Raw genomic sequence first — 8,738 nt, forward strand, 5'->3', positions numbered from 1 at the left:
CAGACTCAAGGACTTGTTATGGAAATAAAGGGGGGCATTTATTGGAAATCAGTTTTGTCACCTCTTTCCCCCCAAACCCCGAGACAATGAGCCCAGCCACCTTTTATTCACAGTCGCATAAGCACTACATAAGCAACAGAAAGCAAACTAAAAATGCTTTTGCAGTTCATCAGAACTATCCAGCAATATCAAGTTATAGGAAAACTGGTGCTATTATTAATAAGCCTTCTAGTTGGTTAATTGATTTGGCAACTTCCATGCCCATGATGTCTGATGCTAATTCTCCCCCCCCCCTCAAGAGTTAAAGGATAACTCATAAGAGGCAGTTGCAATTGGAAACAAAATATCTGTGAAAGGAAGAGGGGCAGGTTTGCTCAAGTATGTTGCAGGTAGAAATACTGTTTGTAATGAAGTGAGAGCAGTAGTTGCTCAAATTAACAAATAAGAAAGTTTTGAGAATTTACATGCTAGATTAAAGTTGATTAATTCATTGAGAAGGGGATTATAAGAAAGACACTGGGGCCTAATTTGAATAATTTGGGCCTAATTTGAATTTATTTCCACACTGTGGCTGCAGACCAAATCACCTGTCAGGAGAGCTTTGAGATTCAGGTGATGGTCAAATGCCTTGTCAATCCCAGCAGGTATATAACAGGATGACCCGGCCTGCCCAGCAGGCCCAGTTTCCCTCAATGCAAAGTGGTTCCCTCTTTTGCCTCAAAGGTCTAATAACAGATTTGTACTGGGGAAACCGCCAGGAAGGGAATAGTTAAATAAGCTCTTTCAGAGCATTGCCACACTGATCTTGATCATCTTTGCTTCACTCAATTTCGTTTATAACGTTCTTCTATTTTCTTTAGATGAAGAGTGGAGTAGCCTCTCTTCATCTAAATCTGGCCCTGGTGGTGTGTAACAATTTAAAATAGGTAAAGGCAAAAACTTTCCCTTGTTTGTTCCCAGTGTCTGATATCTGGAGGTATAGTGTTTCTGAATATAGTTCAACATGGCTATCATGCCTACTAGCTTTTTGGCGTTTTGGCCAAGCAATGTAGTAGCCACCATGAAATGGTTTCTCTACCATTATTATTTTTCCTAATCCTTCAAAAAAGGGAATTTAAGTTCTTTAAACCTCTCCACATATTGTGGTTGTGAATCCTATAAGCTAATTATGTGTTGTGTGAGGAAGAAGCCCTTACATGTGGCATCGCTTAGGGACATGTTAGCATTCATTTGCTGTGGAATGTTAACTAAAATAACTTAACTGGAAATATCCAAGAGAGAATGAAACACCCTCTGACTACAGAAGAATTCATTCCGAAAAGGAAGTTTCTGATGGTTTGGTGCCTAATCCAGTAAGACTGTCACTGTTGCATTTTATGAGCATAGCCTGAAAACATTTGTTTGGTGCCGAAACAAATTAGCAACTCTGCTTATGGTTTGAATAAGCTATCCCAATAAAGGGAAGTGAGTCTTCCATTTAGGAGGAGTGGCTAAACGCCATCTGTTCCTGAGCTATTTTAAGATACAGTACTACAACTCACCCAGCATATAGCAGGAATGAAACAAGACACTTGCGGCCTCACTATTCTCAGTTTTTGCCAGCTGTATGTGAGCCCCTAGCATATTGCCTTGTTTTTGTCTAGCTAGAGCAATCTTTCTACAAACTGTTCTATGAAACCTGAAGTAGGGTTGCAACATTTCAAAAATTCCCGACACCTGCAAAGTTGTTGAGCTTTTTAAAGAAACCCATCCAAATTGCTGAGCTTTTTTTGAGAAATCTACCCCCTGTCTGAAGCTTAGCACTGCCTCAGTAGAATGTGATGATCATTAGTAGAGAATACCTGAGAGACATTTGCCCACTGTTACTGACTGTCCATCAGATAGAATTCAGAGCAGAGGCAGGAAGGTCCGTTCTGGAGTACCAGAAAACAGGCAACCAATAACGCCTGCCTAATGTAACATTACCCAGAATTCCCAGTTTCCCTCAATGCAAAGTGGCTCCCTCTTTTGCCTCAAAGGTCTAATAACAGATTTGTGTTGGGGAAACCGCCAGGAAGGGAATAGTTAAATAAGCTCTTTCAGAGCATTGCCACACTGATCTTGATCATCTTTGGCTTCACTCAGTTTTGTTTATAACACTCTTCTCTAACATGCAGGGATTCTCTGACAGATGTATAGTGCTCCCTTGGCAGACAGATGTTAAAAAGGTATTCCGATGCTAGAAATTTTGACATCCAGAGTATTTGTAGTTTACCATTACAAACCTTGGTGCTAAAACATGGACAGCCTTTTTATTTATTCGGGCCACAAGCACATCTACACTGAGAATCTCTGCCAAGATCTGCTTGGAAGATCTTACATATTAATTGGCCTCCATAGTCACTTACGGACTCATTGTTAAAACCGTGTTTATGAAAGACAATCTTACTTGGCTACGAGTGATTGCCAAAGAAGAAAGACATATGAACCTACTTGTTATTTAGCTGTAGAGAACAGAGGATTCCTTGGTGTCCTCCATTGCTTATATCACAATGACACAGAGCCTTGATACAGCTTCTGTGCTTTTGAAACTACAGCCATGGGGCATCCCTTACCAATGGCAATTCTGAACATGTGAACCTCCACATCAAGCCTCTCCACCTAGTTTTCCATCTAGAGTTGCTTTTACTACCCAGATAACCATAGTTGTAACAGCGTTGTAACCATATTGCGCCTGTTGAAGGCATAAGTGGACCTAGCTCTTTGATTTTGTAGGTCTTTCCCCCTGTCAGGAATGTGTGCAGGAGCCAGGCCCTGTGACTAGTAGGGCTTCGCAGGACTGGGGCCTTCCTAAGTTTGTTCTGGAGAGGCAAGGCAGGTGAGGCCACTTGGTAACTCACTGCACCTGGTGGCAAGAGCCGGGAAGGGGTATAAGGTCAGCATTTCCCTTTGGCTCTTTGCTACAGAGACATGTTTCCTGCCTGCTGTGTTTGGCTCCTTGCTTCTCGACCCTCGGACCCTTGACTTTGTGACTCCCTGCTTCCTGAACCTCGGACCCCTGGCTTCTGGACCCTCATTCCTGCTCCCACCCCACCATCTTGCCCCTGGTCCCAACGTCCTCAGCCGGGACTTCGATCACCCATAGACTGGACCATGACACCCCCATTGTAAGTGTCTAAGCCTGTGCTCACATTGTTGACTTAAAAAGCTGTGAGGTCATTTCCCCCAGTGAGTTTCAAATCATAGAATCATTGAATTCTAGAGTTGGAAGGGACCCTGACTCAACAATTGCCTGCGGCCTGCCCAGGCAAATGAAGAGACGTAGAACAGTATGAACCATTTTGAGCTCCTTTGATGAATAAATAAAAACTCTGGGGGCAGGGGAAGGGAATGCTTGGCTTGCTGTGGCAGTGGATGAGGAAGAATGTGTGGTGTTCACTAACAGAGGCTGCTGTGTCTTCCTTTGCTCTCACTGATGCACGACGGGAACTTCCCTGCACTTGAGAGTTTGTTGGCATAACACACCTCAAACTGCATGCTTACAGGGTGGTTACTTGCCCTCTGCCTGGGGGACGGGGCTGTCACCTATTCAGCACATAACGTCCATTAAGCAGAGGGAGTTGGAGACTCTCACTCTCTGTGGCCACAAGCATCTGAGCACTCTACCCAAAGGGAAAAGCAGAACAGATAACACTCCATCCGTAGGAAATCACAGATAAAACAAACTGGAGGTACTGCCAACTGTCCACTGGGGAATTAGGTGCCTTACGTGATTCAAGCTGGTGTGCTTCTTAGAGGCACAATAACATCTGGAAGAAGCTTTCATCCTAAACTCCACAGAAGTCCACACAAAAACGTCCACTAGTGCAATGCACCTTCCCCCCTTCGTCCTCCCCCTGCAGACTCCCCCCCCCCCAGGAACGAATTAAGTACTTAACCTGAGGTACCACTGAATTGCCTTGATGGAGCTATCTCCTTGGCGCTACATTAAATTCTTCCCGCCATGGGGGGGGGTGCTAGGGGCGCATTGGAAGATGGCCGACAATAACATCTCTCCGGCTCACACAAGGTAATTAAGAGGCTGATATGGGAGTATGCAGCCTCCCTTGTTTCCCAAGGGAATGGGAAACACTGCCTTGCCTGCTGTGCCATAAATCACCCCCGGATTCGAAAGAAGGGGGTGAGGGCACTAGGCACGAAGCCCTTGTGTGGGTCTGGCTCTCCAGGACGCTGTCTCTGATCGCGCACTGGCTGCAACAGCTCGAAATAAACAATTAGAAAAGAAGCAAATGCACATACTTCGAGTGAAGATTGGGAGTAAAGACTGTTAATTAAAGGGATCTCTGTGATGTGGAGCGACGGGCTGGATTCAACAATAAATCAGAAGAAGATTCATCAAAGGATTGGTATGTCGGAGCGAGACTGAAAAGGGGGGGGAACTTTTCTTTTTTTGTCTTATGTGAGTACCCAATAATCCCTCCCCCCCCCTAAGAAAGAATCGTTGCAAATTACTGATCACAAGCAGGAGGATAAGAACTGTGTGGAAATTAATTACTAATCAAAGATATGGCTTGTGGGAACATCGAGAAAGGAAATAAAGTTCTCTGTGACGCAGTCATAAAAAGAGATTGTTATGGCAGGCCTGCCCGCAGGAGGACCGAGGGGGAGGAGGACTATGGCTGTTACTATCATCGGAATGTGAGTTCGGCCTGGCAGGGCCCCCTGAGAAAATTGATGAGAGTGGCAGGCCTGTGGAAATCAGGACAGACTGTGAGAAACGTTTTGTACGGAGGTGTTGAAATGATGTCTATTTTGATATGGCTCCTGGATGAGTGTAAAATCCACACAGGACATAACAACGTTTGTTTTCAACCCGCTTGTGGAGACTATCAGAGATCACAAAGAAAGGAATATATGATAACAACAAGAAGATGAGGAAAACAACAAAGAGAAGATTGAATAGAACTGTGAATACTATTTGGACAGAACTATGTATATTAAAGCAGCAGCAAGAGTGATGTTTGGATCCCTTTCGGAGCTCGAAGCATGGGTACCCCCAACAAAAATTTTAAAATTTGGCTGTGTAATTTGGAATTAATGTGATTTGGAATTAATGTGATTTGATTGGCCTGTTAATAAAAATTATTTTTAAAAAAAATTCTTCCCACCATGGTTCTCTCACATACCATGTTTCCTGCTCTTTAAAATGGAACAAAAAGAAAAGAGTGTTTACAAACTATACATTCATTGAATTTCATGTCCGAATTTGAATACACATATTAATTTCGCCTCTCATTCCGATAACAGGCCTTCACAATGTTCTTCCACTTCAGCTAATGTCAATCCACAGGGACCCTAACCTTTCTCCTGGAATGAATTATATTCAGAATGAATAATATTACTGGGATTCACGTAGTGCAACTGCACTTGTCATTTTATTTCATTTTGCAAACAAAAAACAAAAAACACAATAACCCTCAGGATAATTCATATTGAAAACAAACAGTCACCACCACCTTTGCTTTGAGTTTACATTTGCGCTGCTAACATTTCATTAGGCAAAATGGCTTCTTGAGACACCTCAGGCAGCCCTCTCTAATGGAAACAGGAGACAAAACGTTAAAGAAATTAAAATCTGATAAGTATTTCAGAATAATATGTTAGAAATGATCGGTAACATGTTACGCTGTGATGAATTCTCACTGCCTGGCTAACTTCATGCTTTCCAAGATATGTAACCTGAGGTTATATGGATTTGAAATTTAAAAGCAAGTTTCTGCACATTAAGCAGAGAGGGTAAAATGTATTAAACCTAATAATGCAATGATAACGTAGTTAGCATTTGGCTAGGAAGTTAACCACTAAGAGAGGGGCAGTACCTCCCAAATCAATAAACATGAAGTATTTTAAGCTGATTTACATTTGGTTTAAGACCTAAACATTCAAAAATGTGTGACTCAGTCTCTAAGTGTCCCAGTCTGTGAGTGCTATTTTTTACCTCAGCTGAGTATGCTTTAAAAAGGTAAAGGGACCCCTGTCCAGTCGTGACCGACTCTGGGGTTGCAGGGCTCATCTCACTTTATTGGCCGAGGGAGCCGGCGTTTGTCCGCAGACAGCTTCCGGGTCATGTGACCAGCATGACTAAGCCGTTTCTGGCAAACCAGAGCAGTGCACGGAAACATAGTTTACCTTCCCACCAGAGTGGTACCTATTTATCTACTTACACTTTGAAGTGCTTTCGAACTTCTAGGTTGGCAGGAGCAGGGACCGAGCAACGGGAGCTCACCCTGTTGTGGGGATTCGAACCGCCAACCTTCTGATCGGCAAGTCCTAGGCTCTGTGGTTTAACCCACAGTGCCACCCGCGTCCCGTGTATGCTTTAGACCCACTGAAATCAATGAGCAAATCTAAGTTGGGTCCATTAGTGTCAGTGAGTAAAATTAAATTGAATAACCTCCTTCATTTTCAATATTTTTTTGGGGGGGGGAGTCAAATGTTGATTGATTGATTCTTTAATTTCTATACCACTTAACATATTAAAATAATCTCTAAGTGGTGCACAAAAAACTGAAGCAACAACAGACCACTCAAACAAAATATTGTGTAAATAGAGTTACAGTGGTACCTCGCAAGACGAATGCCTCGGAAGACGAAAAACTCGCAAGACGTAAGAGTTTTTCGTTTTCTGAGTTGCTTCGCAAGATGAATTTCCCTATGGGCTTGCTTCGCAAGACGAAATCGTCTTGCAAGTTTGTTTCCTTTTTCTTAAAACCGTTAATACCCAGGGTGCATTGCTTGAAGAGGTGCAGTTGCGACTTGACTTCGAGGAGCAACTCATAGCACGCGGTGTGGTAGCCTTTTTTTGAGGTTTTTGAAGACTTTGGTGATTTTTGAAGCTTTTCCAAAACTTCTTTTGCAGCCATTTGGTAAGTTAAACTTTTAAAACTTTTTGGAGGGTTTTGGGATTTGGGGTTGGGGTGTTTGGAATTCAAGGACTTGGTGTTGGGGAGGGGTTTGCAAGAATCTGGAAGCTTGTTTTTCCCCCCTGCATTTTTATGATTTATTGTGACCATTGGAGCACTCTGCTGTTGTTAAAAAAAAAGATTTCTGGGTTTGGATTTCTGTGTGGTGGGTGGCTGGGGGGTCAGGGAATTGTTGAGAAGGGGTTTGCAAGAATCTGGAAGCTTGTGTGTTTTCTGGGAGGTTTGGTGCTTTTGAATTTTTTGGATGTGAAGCACTGATTTTTTTGGGGGGGGGTTGCGAAGGTAGGAGCTGTGCTGCCATGGGGCCCAAGAAGACTGCTGCTGCAGAGGCCGGCGAGAAGAAGAAGAAGAAGGAGAAGGTTACGCTGGAAATGAAGAAGGAGATCATCTGGAAGCACGACGGTGGAATGCGTGTGACAGACCATGCCAGGGAGTACAGGAGGAATCCATCGACCATCGGGACCATCCTGAAGATGAGGGAGAAGATCCTTGCGACTGATGTAGCCAAGGGAGTCACCAGGATCGTGAAGAACCGCCCAGCTGTTCTGGAGGAGGTGGAGAAGTTGCTGCTCATCTGGTTAGAAGAGAAGCAGCGTGCAGGTGACACAGTGACTGAGGCCGTCATTTGTGAGAAGGCCAAGGCCTTGCACGCAGACCTCGTCCGGCAACAGCCAGGAACCTCAGGCGAGCCAGAAGTCGTCAGTGAGCTGGTGGAGGAGCACGACCACGAGCTGACCACCCAGGAGCTGGTCGAACTGCAGGCAGAGGCTGCACAGGAGCAGGCCTCGCTGGAAGAGGAGGAAGCAACTGAGGAATGGCTGTCCTCCAAAGAACTGAGGGACATTTGCCAGAAGTGGAAAGATGTGCAGGCTTTTGCACAGCGGCACCACCCTGACAAGGACCTGACACGTGACCTTGCGAACACTTTTGATACAAGGGTCATGTCATCTTTCAGGGAGGTGCTGAAAAGACGGGTGAAGCAGCAGACCATGGACAGGTTCTTCAGCAAGAAGCAAAGAGTGGAAGAGGAACCTTCTTCGAGTTGTCCCCCAGAGTCTTAGAAAATGTATGTACAGTACACTTTGGTGATTTTTAAATACTTTTTCTGTCATGTTTAGAAACTTAAATTATTGTTCCTTCAATTTTTGAAATGCTCTTTACAGTATGTGTGACTTTAAAGAGCACTTAATAAACTCTTTTTGTACCAAATTTGGCTTTGTTTGGACTTTTTTTGACCATAGGAACACATTAATTGATTTTCAATGCATTCCTATGGGAAACCGTGCTTCGCAAGATGAAAAATTCGCAAGACGAAAATACTCGCGGAACGAATTAATTTCGTCTTGCGAGGCACCACTGTACATATAACAAGGGTACATTCATACAAAGTTGCAAATGTTGTTTCTGCTACAGCTGACTAATATATAATGCATGTCTACATTAAGGCGAAAGGGGCTTACTCTAAGGTAAAAGGGTGCAGTATGGAAGCCGAAGAATCTTGAAGCACCTTGACTAGCAGACTCATCATAGCATATGCCAGATGTATGAAATGCTACTGCCACCTGCCAGAGATATAACTACTTGTACATTGGTACAGAGAGGAAAAATTGTGAACAGGGGGGTCAAAAAGGCCATGAAAGGCTGTAGATCTGGGTCATTCTGTTCCCATCTCATGTGCATCTGAGCTGTGCAAAAAAAGTCACTGCCTATTTCCTATTCCCTGTTTTCATTACCTATTGGCCTCACTATTTCCATTTTCTTTGTGTACCCATGTAA

General features: G+C 43.8%; 1 long non-coding RNA gene across 1 annotated transcript; it reads left to right on the forward strand.

Moving 5' to 3' along the window:
* Positions 1-6,874: 6,874 nt before the first annotated feature.
* On the forward strand, positions 6,875-8,171 carry LOC308588557. The gene is made up of 2 exons (XR_014008817.1): positions 6,875-7,321; positions 7,709-8,171. It is a non-coding gene; the product is annotated as an uncharacterized lncRNA (long non-coding RNA).
* Positions 8,172-8,738: the final 567 nt, after the last annotated feature.

This window comes from Podarcis bocagei (genome assembly GCF_964188305.1).
Source record: "Podarcis bocagei genome assembly, chromosome: 6".
NCBI lineage: Eukaryota > Metazoa > Chordata > Lepidosauria > Squamata > Lacertidae > Podarcis > Podarcis bocagei.